We start from the raw sequence: 14,577 nt of genomic DNA on the forward strand, positions 1-14,577 counted from the left end.
CGTTAAGTGTTTCCTGACGTAAACATGAACCCCAGAACTATTCAGATTTTGCCTCCTCAGAGATAGCAAGGGCTCTAGGGCCCACAGGATTCTTCCAGATAGGCCAACCAGGAAACTGGATATTTCATATTTTGGAGACATAGATAAATCTGCCCAGTATGTCTTCTGACACGACTGCCCAGCTGAAAAGTGGAAATTTGGTACTTTAGGAATTGCAGTCAGAATTTAATCTGCACAAAAAACTATTTTAGCTTTATCACCCGATATTTATTGATACATACTTTGAAATTCTCTTTGATAGGAACCATCTGGGTATTAATATGATACCTGCCTTTCAAGGGCTTATCAACACATATAGAGAAAAAGATATTTACACAAATATGATCATTCTAGAAAGATTGTGATACAGTCATGAAAGAATTGCAAAGTAATTTGGGACTTTGAGAAGGAAAACATTACTTCCTGCCAAATGGATCAAGATGGTTTTATTTCCTAAATGTTTTATAGAGCTGCAAATCAAAATAAGAAAACCATCTAACTCATTTCTTTACCATTATGCAGAACCACTTCCAAACCCTCTCCGAAAGCAATTAACCTACCCCATTTTATAATACCTACAAAGTAGAATTTTCCATCTCAATTTATCAAATCAGGCGATTAAAAATTATTCTTCAATATCCTTAAATGACTCTTAAGCATTTGCATGCCACCTTTCCGATTTCCACTGAAGACACATTGCTGGCCCATTTTCCAAAATCAAGTATCATATCTGAAACCTGAAATTGTGTCCAATTTCAAGAAGCATATCACAGCCTGGTGTCTGATTAAACTATCTCATCTCTTTATGAATAGTTTGCTGTGATTAGATTGTAAACACCTGCATGGTGTTATTCTGGCTTTAGACTCAAAGGAACATTTTATCCTGGGAAATACAGATTCCTGAAATAAGCATATCAGTTTTTGAATCAAACTGTTAGAGTTACATTCTTAATGACCCAATTTGAAACTTACAAATACTTAGGCTTGCGTGGTAAACCCATGGTTTCCTGTCATCTTATTTAGATGTCCGGCACTTTTTAGTTGTAGATCTCTGAACTCAAGGCACAAACTTGCCAAATATTCATATTCCTTATAACTTCTTATCCAGTCAGTGCAATGTGTTTCTTTACGTCGTTAGAATCAAGAGTTCAACTGAAGAATTCAACAACTCATGCAGTTATGTCAAAGGTAAGATTGATGGCATGAGGCAGCGTTACTTCCAGATTTTTTTTTTGATACACATTTGGCCTATTGTTGAAAAGAGAGAATGTGAGAAAAGAAACGAGATTTCGGTTTTCGTCTTCTGTCTTTTGTGTGTCCATAATCAGTAGTGTAGATTCATAGCTTCCCAGCAGCAGGGAGGAATTCTTGCCAGACAATGGGTCCAAGCATCGTGTTAATAACACTGTGTCAGTTTGTGTTCACTTTCAGGCAATTGGATCCACTCTAACTGGTTTCAGTAGAAAGGGATTTATTACCAGGTATTTAAAAATCATTGAAAGGGAGAGTGGATCAAGCTGTAGCCGTACTTCGAGGAACATCTCTCCAAGGACGACTGCTATTACGTGCATCAGCCAACTGGATATGCCTCTTGCTCTGCTCGTCTTTTCCACTCAAACCAGCTACTGACTTAAGTTTCACATGGATCCCTCTGATTGGTAGAAACTAATCCATACCTGGAACTCAAGCTGCAAGGGAGTCTTTAGCTTTCCTGCTTTCATAGTGGATGCTTACATGAGATGAATCTGAGGTCCTTTTATAAATAAATCCCTTGAGGGCAAGGTCCATGTCTGTTTTGTTCATATTGTATCCCAAAGCTGGACTGTGCCTGGCACAATGCTAGGCAATCAGTAAATGCTTGTTGGCTAAATGGATGATCACATGAAACATAAATTGTCTTTTTCTCCTATCTCCACCATCCTTCAATGCTCAAGGTTCATATACTGGTTATTCTCCAATTTTTGTTTTATGTCATATAGATATTTTTGATAGCTTTGTCACTTGCTTTCCTTTTCCTAAATTAAGGATGTAGTACAAACTGAGAATTTGGGAGCATGTTTGGGTGCACCTTTTCTTTATTCTGGCAACTAAATTTATTTTGATGCTTACTTGGCTCCGTGTAAGATTGGCCGTTACAGTAACAGTGCGGTGGCCCGATGGGTCCATTTTTACTTTTATTATACAGAAAAGTATCATTGATGATTTTTACGCTTCAGAAAATGCCTTCCTTCTATGTTTGGAAAGTGGCATCTTAGACCTTGAAGCAAGGCAAATGCAACATGATTAGTCAGAAAACAATGACCATCAGGTCAGTTTTCCAAACAGCGTCTCCTTGATGTGGCTTTGTTTCTGTGATTTGAGGTGAAGGATGTAACAAGAAGAACTGCCAGTTTCTTGGCAAATGCCTCTCTCCTTTGTTTCATATACGTAATAGGTTTTTTTTTTTTAACTTATTTTTAATTCCTGAGTTTAGAAACCCTGATTGTTTCATTTCCCAAAAAATTTCACTGGTGTTTTTCTGTTCAGACATCTCCATTTCGTGTTGTGTGCAGACCCAGCATGCACATATCTCTATAAGTGAATTATTGTAATGATTATTTAATTGAGGTACCCAAAGCTCAGCACCTTTAGGAATTAATTAAAATGAATGTATTGCACATGATACACAACTCCATGTTTTATGTTACAAATTTCCACTTTGTGAGATTTGTTTTTCTCCATAATTAGATTTATTACCGTGTCTAAAACAAAATGTAGACCTTAACTTTATTCAATAATCTACATTTTCCAAAGCATTTTTTATATATTTTACCTCGTTTGATTCACACAACAGTCTAATTAGATTTTAAGCATACCAGAAATGGTCAAGTTCGGATACACTGGCTTGCATATTTTAAATGTTAAAAGCACATATTAACAATGGGAAAGTGTTATTTTATCTTTAGATAGAAAAAAAAAACACCTATTAACACTATGAAAATAAAATACCTCAAAGGAAAAATAAAACATTAACTAGGTAGATTGGTTGTGAAAAATGAAATTACCGTTTAAATTTCTTAGATGTTCTTAATTTATTCAGAGAGAGAGAGAGAGAGAGGGAATCAAAATACCCTGACTAATGTGAAAAAATCCTTTAATGATTTTTGACATAATTTCATCACTGAAAACACTAATTTGCGCTAAATACTGGTATCCAGGTTTCATGAAATACCCCGTTAGCCGGGGATTCAAGCTGATTCTCCAAAATCAGAGGAAGAATGAATAAATAAGGATTTAGAAATACAACTGGGTGAGATATCCCTTCTGTCTTTTCCTTGCCATTTACCTTCTTTAACTTACAATCCTTTCCACATAAACCCTCTCTCTCTTAGCTTGATATTAATGTGTCTTTTTTCTTGTTGTGGTAAAACACACATAACATAATATTTATCATCTTAACCATTTGTGGGGTACCGTCTAATGGCATTAAGTACTGCTGTTGTGCAACCATCACCGCTGTCCGTCCCCAGAACTCTTTTCATCTTGCAAGCCTGAAACCATGAACTCTCAATTCACCCCCTCTCCCAACCCCTGACAACCACCATTCTGTTTTCTGTCCTTATGCATTTGACTACTTAAATAACCTTATATAAGTGGAATCTGACAGTATATGCCTTCTGGTGACTGGCTTATCTCGCATAGCATAATGTTCTCCAGATTTATCCATGTTGTCGCATGTGTCAGAATTTCCTTTTTTTTTTTTTTTTTGTAAATGTTTATTTATTTTGGGGAGGAGGGAGATGAGGGGCAGAGAGAGGGAGAAGAGGATGTGAAGCGGGCTTTGTGCTGACAGCAGAGTACCCGATGTGGGGCTCGAACTCATGACCTTCAAGATCATGACCTGAGTTGAAGTCGGACGCTTAACTGACTGAGCCAGGCATCCTGAAATTTCCTTTATTTTTATGGTGGAATAAATTCCATTTTAGGAATATACCACATTTTGCTTGTCACTTCACCTGCCAGTGGACACGGGTTGCTTCTACATTTTTGCTATTGTGAATAATGTGCTATGTGGTTACTATTTACATGGAATATCTCTTTCCATTCTTTCACTTTGAACCTGTTCGTGTCTTTGAGCTAAAGTGAGTCTCTTGTAGACAGCATATATTGGGATCATGTTTTAAAAGCTATTCTGCCAATCTGTCTTTTGACTGGAGAGTTTAATCCATTTACATTTAAAGTAATTACTGGGGCGCCTGGGTGGCGCAGTTGGTTAAGCGTCCGACTTCAGCCAGGTCACGATCTCGCGGTCCGTGAGTTCGAGCCCCGCATCAGGCTCTGGGCTGATGGCTCAGAGCCTGGAGCCTGTTTCCGATTCTGTGTCTCCCTCTCTCTCTGCCCCTCCCCCGTTCTGTTGCTCTGTCTCTCTCTGTCCCAAAAATAAATAAACGTTGAAAAAAAAAATTTAAAGTAATTACTGATGTGGTGCCTAGGGGGCTCAGTCAGTTGAGTGTCTGACTCTTGATTTTGGCTCAGGTCATGATCTCACAGTTCGTGGGATCGAGCCCCACATCTCCCTCTCTCTCTGCCCCTTCCTCACTTGTGCGCTCACACCTTCTCTCTCAAAATAAATAAATTAATTAAAAAAATTATTGAGGAGAGACTTCTGTCATTTTACTATTTGTTTTCTGCCTGCTTTATTACTTTTTGTCTCTCATTTCCCACATTACCGTATTATTTTGTGTTTAGCTGATGTTTTCACAGTGAAATGTACTAATTTCCTTTTGTGTGCGTTCCATAGATATTTTCTTTGTGATCACCATGATTACATTTAACATCCTAAAGTCAAAACACTCTAATTTGAATTTATACCATCTTAACTTCAGTAACACCGAAAACTTCTCCTATACAGGTCTATCCCCACTATTTTCAGTTATTGATGTCAAATTATGTTTTTACATATGTGTGTCCAAAATGTAAACTAATAATTGCATTTTTGTATGCATTAGTTTCTTCACTTACGCACAAAACAAAATGTAGGGTCACAAACCAAAGTTAAAGTAACTCTAGCTTTTAGACCAATGATTTTTTTTAAATGTATTTGTCTCTTAAATCATGTAGAAAACAAAAACTGGAGTTACCAATCAAAATTACATTAATACTAGCTTTTATAACCGCCCATGTATTTATCTTTACTGAGGTCCTTATTTCTTCATATGGCTTTGAGTTGTCTCATGTCCAGTTATTTCAACCTTCAGGATTCCTTCTAGCATTTCTTACAGGGCAGGTCTAGTGGTAACAGACTCCCTCGCCTTTCGTTTATCTGGAAATGTCTTACTATCCTCCCTCACTTCTCAAGGACAGTTATGCTGAATCTTGGACTCTTGATTGATGTTTTTCTCTTTCAGCACATGAATATATCAGCCACTGCCTCTGGTTCCAAAGTTTCTGATGACAAGTCTGCTGATTATTCTATTGAGGATTTTTATTTGTTGAGAACCACTTGTCTCTTGCTGCTGTCAAGATTCTCTCTTCATCTTTGGCTGTCAACAGCTTGATTGCAATGGGTCTTGGTGTGGGTCCCTTGGAGTTTATTCTGTTTGGAGTTCATTGAACTTCTCGTTTATATTCACGTCCTTTATCAAATTTGGGGAGTTGGGGGCCATTATTTCCTTAATCTTTCTTCCCCTTTCTCTCTCTTCTCTCTTTTTTAAATTATTTTTTAACGTTTATTTATTTTTGAGACAGAGAGAGACAGAGCATGAACAGGGGAGGGGCAGAGAGAGAGGGAGACACAGAATCCGAAACAGGCTCCAGGCTCCGAGCTGTCAGCACAAAGCCCGATGTGGGGCTCGAACTCACGGACCGTGAGATCATGACCTGAGCCAAAGTTGGACGCTTAACTGACTGAGCCACCCAAGCGCCCCTCTCTTTTCTCTTTTGAGATTTCCACAATGTGTATGCTGATTGGCTTACGGTGTCCCACCTGTCCCTTAGACTCTGTTCACTTTGCTTCAATCTTTTTTCTTCCCTCAGATTTGATATTTTCAATTTTTCCATATGCGGGTTTGCTGATTCTTTCTCCTGCCTGCTCAAATCTGCCTCAGAATCCCTCTGATCCCTCTAGTGAACTTTTCACTGTAGTCACTGTATTTTTCAGGTCCAGAATTTCTGATTCTTTCTTTTTTTTTTTTTTTTTTAGGTTTTTAAATCTCTTTCTTGTTATTTTCATTTTGTTTATACAGCATTTTCTTGATTTTTCTCCCTGTCTGCTTTAGTTCTTTGAGCATCTTTAAAACAGATGTTTTAGAGTCTTTGCCTAGTAGGTCCATCGTGTGTTCTTCTCAGAGACAGTCGCTGTTGTTTTTTTCCCCTGCTTTGAATGAGCCACCCTTTTCTGTTTCATTGAATGTCTTGTGTTTTTTTTATTGACAACTGGGCATTTTTACCTAATAATGCGGTAACCCTGGAATCAGATTCTCCCTTTTCCCCAGGGTTTGCCAACTTTTGGTTTTGTTTTTATTTTTTGATTGCTGTAGACTGTATCTGTGCTGGGGATCAGCCTGAGGTATAAACTAAAGGACTTCTCAATTCCTCGCTGAGGCTGCAACTTTCCCTGGGCATGCCTGATGATTTTCTAAATTTCCCCATATGTGTGGTTACTTTTGAATAGCCTAGACCTTAACTATCTGGCTGCCAAAAGAGGGAAATGAGAGGGAACAGAAAACAAAAGAAAATTTTGAAAGACACTGGCCCTTTAAATCCTCTGACAGTCATTTCAGCCTAAAGAGGAAAGGCTTCTAACAGCGGAGTGAGGAAGGCAACAATGCTTCTGTGTCTGCGCTGGGCTCCAGCAATCAGTGATCAGAGCAAAGATCCCTGGTATTTGGAGGCAGAGTCCTTATTATCCACCCTAGCTCCCTCAAGCTGTATGCAAGCTGCTCCTGAGACATGTGCACAGCTGTCTTTGTGGGGCCAGAGGATGGGAGATGGGTAGTTGCTACAATGAAATTGACTGAAATTAAGTGCAATTTACCATCCAGAAAATTTACTTCCCCTGGAAGTAGCAAGCCTTCAATAGACTCCAGAGTTCCCAAATCGTTATATGAGACAGATCCTGCCAGTGCAATTACTGTCTAGGTGGGGAGACCGATTCCTACTCTGCCATCTTCCCAGAGTCCTCCCTTTATTTTTATAAGGTAAAAGGTAGCCGTCTCATGATTTGTTAAAATAGTTCTCTTTGTTTTGCATTTTTAAAATATTACAATGTTTCCCCGTAGATTTCTGCAAAACTCTTAATAGCTTGTCCCTGAACCAATTAAACAATTTTAAAATAAGTACCAAACCCTATATTAATAGGGAAATCGACTGATACTTTTGCCAAAGGCAAGACATTTTCCCACTAACATGTTATCTATCACATTAAGGAGCCCGATTGTTGTTTGTTTGTTCTGTTTTGTTGTTTTACAGGTTATGAGCAAAACCCGTTTTAGGAAAGGCGACACATCCTTTGGCAAGGGTCATCAATATCGAGACCATATTCTATGCCGAAGGTTCTTAACGCTGAAAAAAACGCTGATGTCTGGCACCAGGCCCAGAGATGGTGATTGAATGGTCTGGGGTATGTCCTGGGCTTTGGGAGTTCTGAAAGCTCCCAGGTGATTCTAACGAGCATGGGAATCTCTGCTCTGTGCTTTCTTTGTCTCATGGCCATGAGCATGCTACTCAAAATGACTGCACATTTTTGTACTCTACCAGGACAGAGCTCATGATTTCTGAATGAGCTCTTATCCTCACTTTACAATTCCAGGCATATTGTCTAATGTTCCTATGTGTATTGAACACTGCTGGGGCTCAGCCAGATTCAGCTGGATCTCTTTTATTCTTATACACCCCTCCTTTGGCTTTGGTATGCTTTTGCTTGTAACTGTCCACACCTGTGTCTTTCTTTGGAGGTCTGCCCAAGGTCTGCCGAAGTCACTTTGGGCACAAGTACAGAAAGCAGGAAATGCCTGGGAATTCTTGCCTCCTCGGGGGAAGCCCCTGGCCAATGGCTGACTGGTGCGGCCAACGAAAGCCCAGCTCTCTTGCCTCCGGTTCGGATACACTGAGGCAAAATTTGTAATCCAGTTCCCCTGCCGGATCAGGCTCGTTCTTCTCTCCAGGGACTTTTGCCTGAGATCATACCCTGGCTTGTACTTTGCCTTTCCATGTCTTGCTTCCCCAGTCCCTTATTAGTTTCTCCTGGGAGGCACTTCCTGAATAAATCATTTGCACACGTATCTTTGTCTCGGTATCTGCTTCTGGTGGCTCCATGGTAACTAACCCTAGAAGTAGGTTAGTTAAGAGAGGAAAGAGAAGGTAATAAAGACCGAAACACTGATTGGAAACAAACAAACTTATTCCACAACGCTTGAAGAAATTTCAGGGTCAACAAAGAGGACTTTCTATGTTTAATCATTTGAAAGTTAAAAGATGATTTTGTGTTTTTGAAAAACTGCCCAGGGATATTACGCCATGACTGCTGATGTTTTCATCTATTAGGGAACAGCCCCAATAGCAAAATGTTTTCATCTATGCAATCATCAGTATCGAGTTTGCAGAGATGAGTATATGTGTTCTGCCAGCATGACTTAACCAGGCAGACTTTTGCAAACTTAACGTACCCTCATCATGTTCTTTGGTTACTGGCATGAAAAATTGACATGCTCACACAGGGACATGGTTCCATGAAAAGTCAGAGCAGACAGGCTTTGTCTCCCATTCGTGCAAAGAAAACATTGGCTTATTTTTAAGTAGGTCATGATAGGACAGGAATCATATGGACCAGTTGCGGATGGAAAGACATAGCGGTCTTCAGCCTTGTTTCAGACACGTGACGCTCTGGAAAGCACCACAATTACAGATGCTCATTTTTCCCCCCAAAGGTGGCAACCTTAGCAAAGAAGCAAATGCTCCATGAAGGTTAAAAGTGACCTGAGCCTTCTAGTTTCGGTACGCAACTGAGGCCCATAGCAGCATAAAGGGAGCTGTTTTCCGAATACACAGATTCTGAGCCTGAATAAACGGCTTCGTTTTCCAGAGCTGTCAGTATGATGCAATTCCCAACAATTAGATTTACTAACGAATTTTATAGAGCAAAAAAAGAAAGAAATCAAGCAAAATGTCCAGATGTCATCTGTTAAAAATGTTTTATTGAGACAATAAACAAATAACATCAACAAGTACTAAAATTTTAATTAAAATATGATTTACAATGTTGCTATATACCATCAGAAGCATTCTTATTGACGGGAAATAAGATTGCATTGCTTGTATCCTTAGGACACTCAAACATCCCATTTGACTTTGTGGGTCTCCCCCCCTCCAAGTAGTGTGCTCTTAAGATGTACTTTCCATGCCCATGAGCATGAAGATTTTCTTCAACACTTTAAAACACAATGGGAGTATCAATCGTTGCCTTTCATTGCTGGCTACATCACTAAATAGATGTATATTATGTTCTCGAGCCTTCTGCTCAGAAAAATCTAAGTATTGCATTTCTGTCAATTCATTGATTGAAGAGCTTCCCCCTCAAAATGTTGACAGCTGTTTCAGACGTTTATAAAATAACTTGGATAACAGCTGCAAACGGATTGGCTAAAGAAGATTTGGAACCATGCAATTAGCATTCATCAAATGCACACATTTCCATTGAAAAACCTCTTCAGCCCAAAAGTTGACTATCAGGAAGCTGATGACTCTTGTTAAATCTGGGAACAGGCCTTGCTAACACTTAACTTTCCATTAGCTGATTTAAAAAGGAGCATATTAATATAGTTACTATTGAATACCATTGAATAAGTTATTGGTGAATGCTGTCTGTAACTAACACTGCTTTGATTTTTGTCCTTTATCTTTCAGACAAGCATCCGTGTGAGAACGGCAGGCCATGTCTTAATAACGTAATTCACTGGTAAATTCCTCGTACTTGAGCAGATATAATTTCCAGAGACAAAGTAGAAATAACCCAGCTAATTAATTACCTTTATGGACAAAAAAAACATTCTTTGCAAGAAACAATAACGTATACACATCTCGTAGTCACCACTGTGTTAGAAAGTGTAGTAAAAGCCTCAAAAAGTTAACAGTGGATGGGTAGTGTGGCATGACTGTGGCAGATTTTCCCTTCTGTGTATTGTAGGTATTTTATTTGAACATGTAATTCTGATATGATTGAAAAATAAAATGTATATTAAAATACTTTGAGTCCTTCAAGGATGATACAACTGTACTTTCAGAGCCAAAAGGAGCACTAGCCTTACTCAACTATCTTGAAAGGACCTTCAGTTTAAAAAGAACTTCCCCAGGGGGCACCTGACTCAGTGGTTAAGCGTCCAATGTCGGCTCAGGTCATGATCTCACGGTTCATGGGTTCGAGCCCAGTGTCAGGCCCGGTGATGATATCTCAGAGCCCAGAGCCTGCTTCAGACTCTACGTCTCCCTCTCTCTCTGTCCCTCCTGTGCTTGTGCTCTGTCTCTCAAAAATAAGCAATGAATGTTGAAAAAAAAGTAAAAAGTAATAAAAAATTAAAAAATAATTAAACCTAGAGTGGCAGAGTGGTCAAGAAAGGCTTTTACCCTCTTGTGCTGTTGGTGGGAATGCAAACTGATACAGCCACTCTGGAAAACAGTATGGAGGTTCCTCAAAAAGTTAAAAATAGAACTACCTTACATTCCAGCGATAGCATTACTAGGTATTTACCCAAAGAATACAAAAACACTAATTCAAAGGGATATATGTACCCCAATGTTTATAGCAGAATTATCTACAATAGCGAAATTATGGAAACAGCTCAAGTGTCTATTGACTGATGAATGCATAAAGAAGATGGGGTATATATATGTTATATTATATATATTATATATAATAACATATATAATATAACATAATATATATAACATATATATAATATATATAATATATAACATAATATAACATATATAATAACATAATAATATAACATATATTATATATATTATATATATATAATATAACATATATATATAATGGAATATTATTCAACCATAAGAAAGAATGAAATATTGTCATTTGTAATGATGTGGATGGAGCTAGAGAGTATTATGCTAAGCAAAATAAGTCAGAGAAAGACAGATATCATATGATTTCACTCATATGTAGAATTTAAGAAACAAAACAAATGAGCAAAGGGGAAAAGAGAGAGAGAGAGGCAAACCAAGAAACAGACTCTTAACTATACAGAGCAAACAGATGTTACCAGAGAGGAGGTGGGTGGGGGCATGGTGATGGGGATTAAGGAATCCACTTGTCATGATGACACAGTAATGTATGGAATTGCTGAATCACTATATTGTACACCTGGAACTAATATTACATGGTATGTTAATTAACTGAAATTTAAATAAAAACTTTTTTAAAATGCTTTTTTAAAGTTTATTTATTTTGAGAGAGAGCAGGGGAGGAGCAGAGAGAGAGAATCCCAAACAGGCTCTGCACTTTCAGCATGGAACCCAACGTGGGGCTCAATCTCATGACCCATGGGATCATGACCTGAACCGAAACCAAGAGTCAGACACTTAACCAACTGAGCCACCCAGGCGCTCCTAAAAAAGGCTTTTACAATAGGAATGGTTCATAAGCAATTTAACAATTTTGCTACGTAATATATATGGAGAACCCCTTGCTATAACCATAAGACCTTATAAAATTTATATTCTCTTGAGTATGGGCTAACTTATGTTATCTCTAAATTCATATTGAAGGGGAAGTTGAAGTTCTAACCCTCCATTACCTCAGAACAGGACTGTATTTAAGACCGGATCTTTTAGAAAGTAAATTAAAATGGGGTCATTAGGGTGGTTCAGGTCCAAAATGACTGGTGTCTTTGTAAGAAGGGGATTAGGACACAGACACATACGGAGGGAAGGCCACGTGAAGACACAGGGAGCAGATGACGACCAGTTGCAAGCCAAAGAGAGAGGCCTCAGAAGAATCAAACCCCGCCGGCCCCTTGATCTTGGACTTCCAGCCTCCAGAATTTTGAGAAGATAAATGTCTGTTGTTTAAGCTACCGGTCTGTGGTACTTTGTTACAGCAGCCCTAGTAAAATGATAACAGTCATCAAAATATCGTGTGGATGGTTCAGGAAGTCAGTGAATGGCTTATATACATAAATCAGGGCAGATCAGGTACACGACAGAGGCAACTCACACAAAAGCCAAAGTCTAGAGCTAAAATTCACCTTGAGAAATCTTGAAATCTGCAAAAACCTTGGGGGAGGGATTGGACACCGACAGGGAGATCGGGCCAATATTCCCCAGGCCTTTGCTATACTTAACATCCTGGAGGAGGGGGGGTGTTCATCTTGGCAAGTGCTTGCTTACATCAAAAGAAGGCATGTGGGCCAACTCCTTTCCACTGCCTGTTTTTGTCAATAAAATGTTACTGGAACACAGCCACAACTATTTGTTTACATATCATCTATGGCTGCTTTCGTGCAAAATGGCAGAACTACATGGTTGCTACGGAGGCCATATGGCCTGCGAAATCGAAAATAGTTACGAAACTTTACAGAAGAAGTTGGAAAAGTTTGAAATGAAGTGAATATTACAACAAAGTCCCCCTTCTTTCCAAACGCATGGTGAATCTGCAGCCATTCGGGCCCCTTGAGTTCAAGGTGATTCACGTGTACCTGAGATGGAACTCTGCCAGCCACGGCTTCCGGGCTCACCTCCTGGATCAGCGAGCTCGGGAAAGCAGAAGGGGGGTGCTTGGGAACCCTTGGAAAATGCCGTTTCCACAAAAGGAAGGAAGGAAAAGCAAGCTAATGAGGAAGACAGGTGGAGTACGAGGGAGCAAACTGAGGAAGTTGTATGAGCCCAGAGATAGCGAGGACATTTATCAGGAAATTCATACAGAAAGATCCCAAGGCTGGGGCTTCTGGGTGGCTCAGTTGGTTAAGTTTCTGCCTCTTGATGTCATCTCAGGTCATGATTTCACAGGTTTCTGGGTTCGAGCCCTGCAGTGGGCTCCACACTGATAGCACTGAGCCTGCTTGGGATTCTCTCTCTTGCTTGCTCTCTCTCTCTCTGCCTCTCTGCCGCTAGTGTGCACATGCTCACACACACTCTCTCTCTCTCTCAAATAAACATTAAAAAAAAAAAAAGAACCCAGGTGAAGGAACCACCATGGAGAGCACAGTTTTGTTCTGGAAGTAGAAGTGCTCTGTCGCCCAGATGTCAGCTGGAATGAAGTCCCCCAGACCCTGGCTGTCCAGGTGGGCTTGACTCAAACCTTTGCGCATGTCCTACCCTCCTTGCCTTTGAAGATTTCTAAAAATTCCTAGGAGCTTACACCCTTTTGATCACCTTTGTCTCCAAGCTCCTCATTTCAGAGAAGCTGTCTTATTTATTACACATCAATCCAGATGGTACATTCAACCCCTTCTGTGAATGTTTCATGTGCGTGCACACACACACACACACACACACACACACACACACTCATAGAAAGCATTCATCAGAAGAAAATATTCTACTATAAATCTCTGAGCCATGGCTCATATAGTTCTTCAAAATTGTTGTCCTTAAAAATACTCTTTGGCTATTTCACCAACTGGGACATTTCTTGTGATTGCATGTGGTGGCATCCTGTCCAGCCTCAGACCAGCTCACTCTCCCCCATTAACTTGTCTTTACACATCTTTCCTCTCTCCCCTTCCTGCCTCTCAGAGGCGAGGATGCAATCCCATGTAGCCAATCTCTTTGGGGGTCTTCAATGTCTTACCACACCGCCTTCTTGATGCCAGTGGTATTGTTGAAAGCCTGATTTATTTTGGTCCTTTGTATGTGATTTGGTTTTTCTCTGTAAAGTTCTGAGAATTTCCACTAATTATAATTTATATATATGTGTGTGTGTGTGTGTGTGTGTGTGTGTGTGTGTGTGTGTGTATTTGGAGTGCAAGCAGGAGAGGGGGCAGAAAGAGGGAGAGGGAAAGAATCCCAAGCAGGCTCTGCAATGTTTGTGCAGAGCCCAACTCAGGACTTGAACTCATGAACTTGTGAGATCATGACCTGAGCTGAAATCAAGAGTCGTACACTTAATCTACTGAGCCACCCAGGCACCCCTATCATTTCTTTGTCAAATGCTTCCTCCGCTCTGTTTTCCCCTGTTCTTTTGGTGCTCCTGTTACCAGCACAATGATCCTTTACTACTTGCTGATGAGAGGATTTCTCGACCTGGTCTTCAGCTCATAAAATCTGCTTCCGGTGGAATCCATGCTGACATTCACCCCTTCCATTCAGTTGTTTCAGCAATTACAGTTCTGAATTATTATTTCCACTTGGTTTCTTGTTAAAAATAATTGCCTGTTATTAAATAGAATTTAATATTCCATGTTCTAGAAGGAAAGAAATAATGAAAGACCTCAGGTTGGAAAAGTTCACAGGCTGGGTAATAAAATGAATCCTTCCTCTGAGTACAGTACCATAAAATTGAAGAATCTCAAAGACAAGGAGAAAGTTTATGTATCAATTCTA

This window comes from Lynx canadensis, chromosome A3 (assembly GCF_007474595.2).
Source record: "Lynx canadensis isolate LIC74 chromosome A3, mLynCan4.pri.v2, whole genome shotgun sequence".
Taxonomy (NCBI): Eukaryota; Metazoa; Chordata; class Mammalia; order Carnivora; family Felidae; genus Lynx; species Lynx canadensis.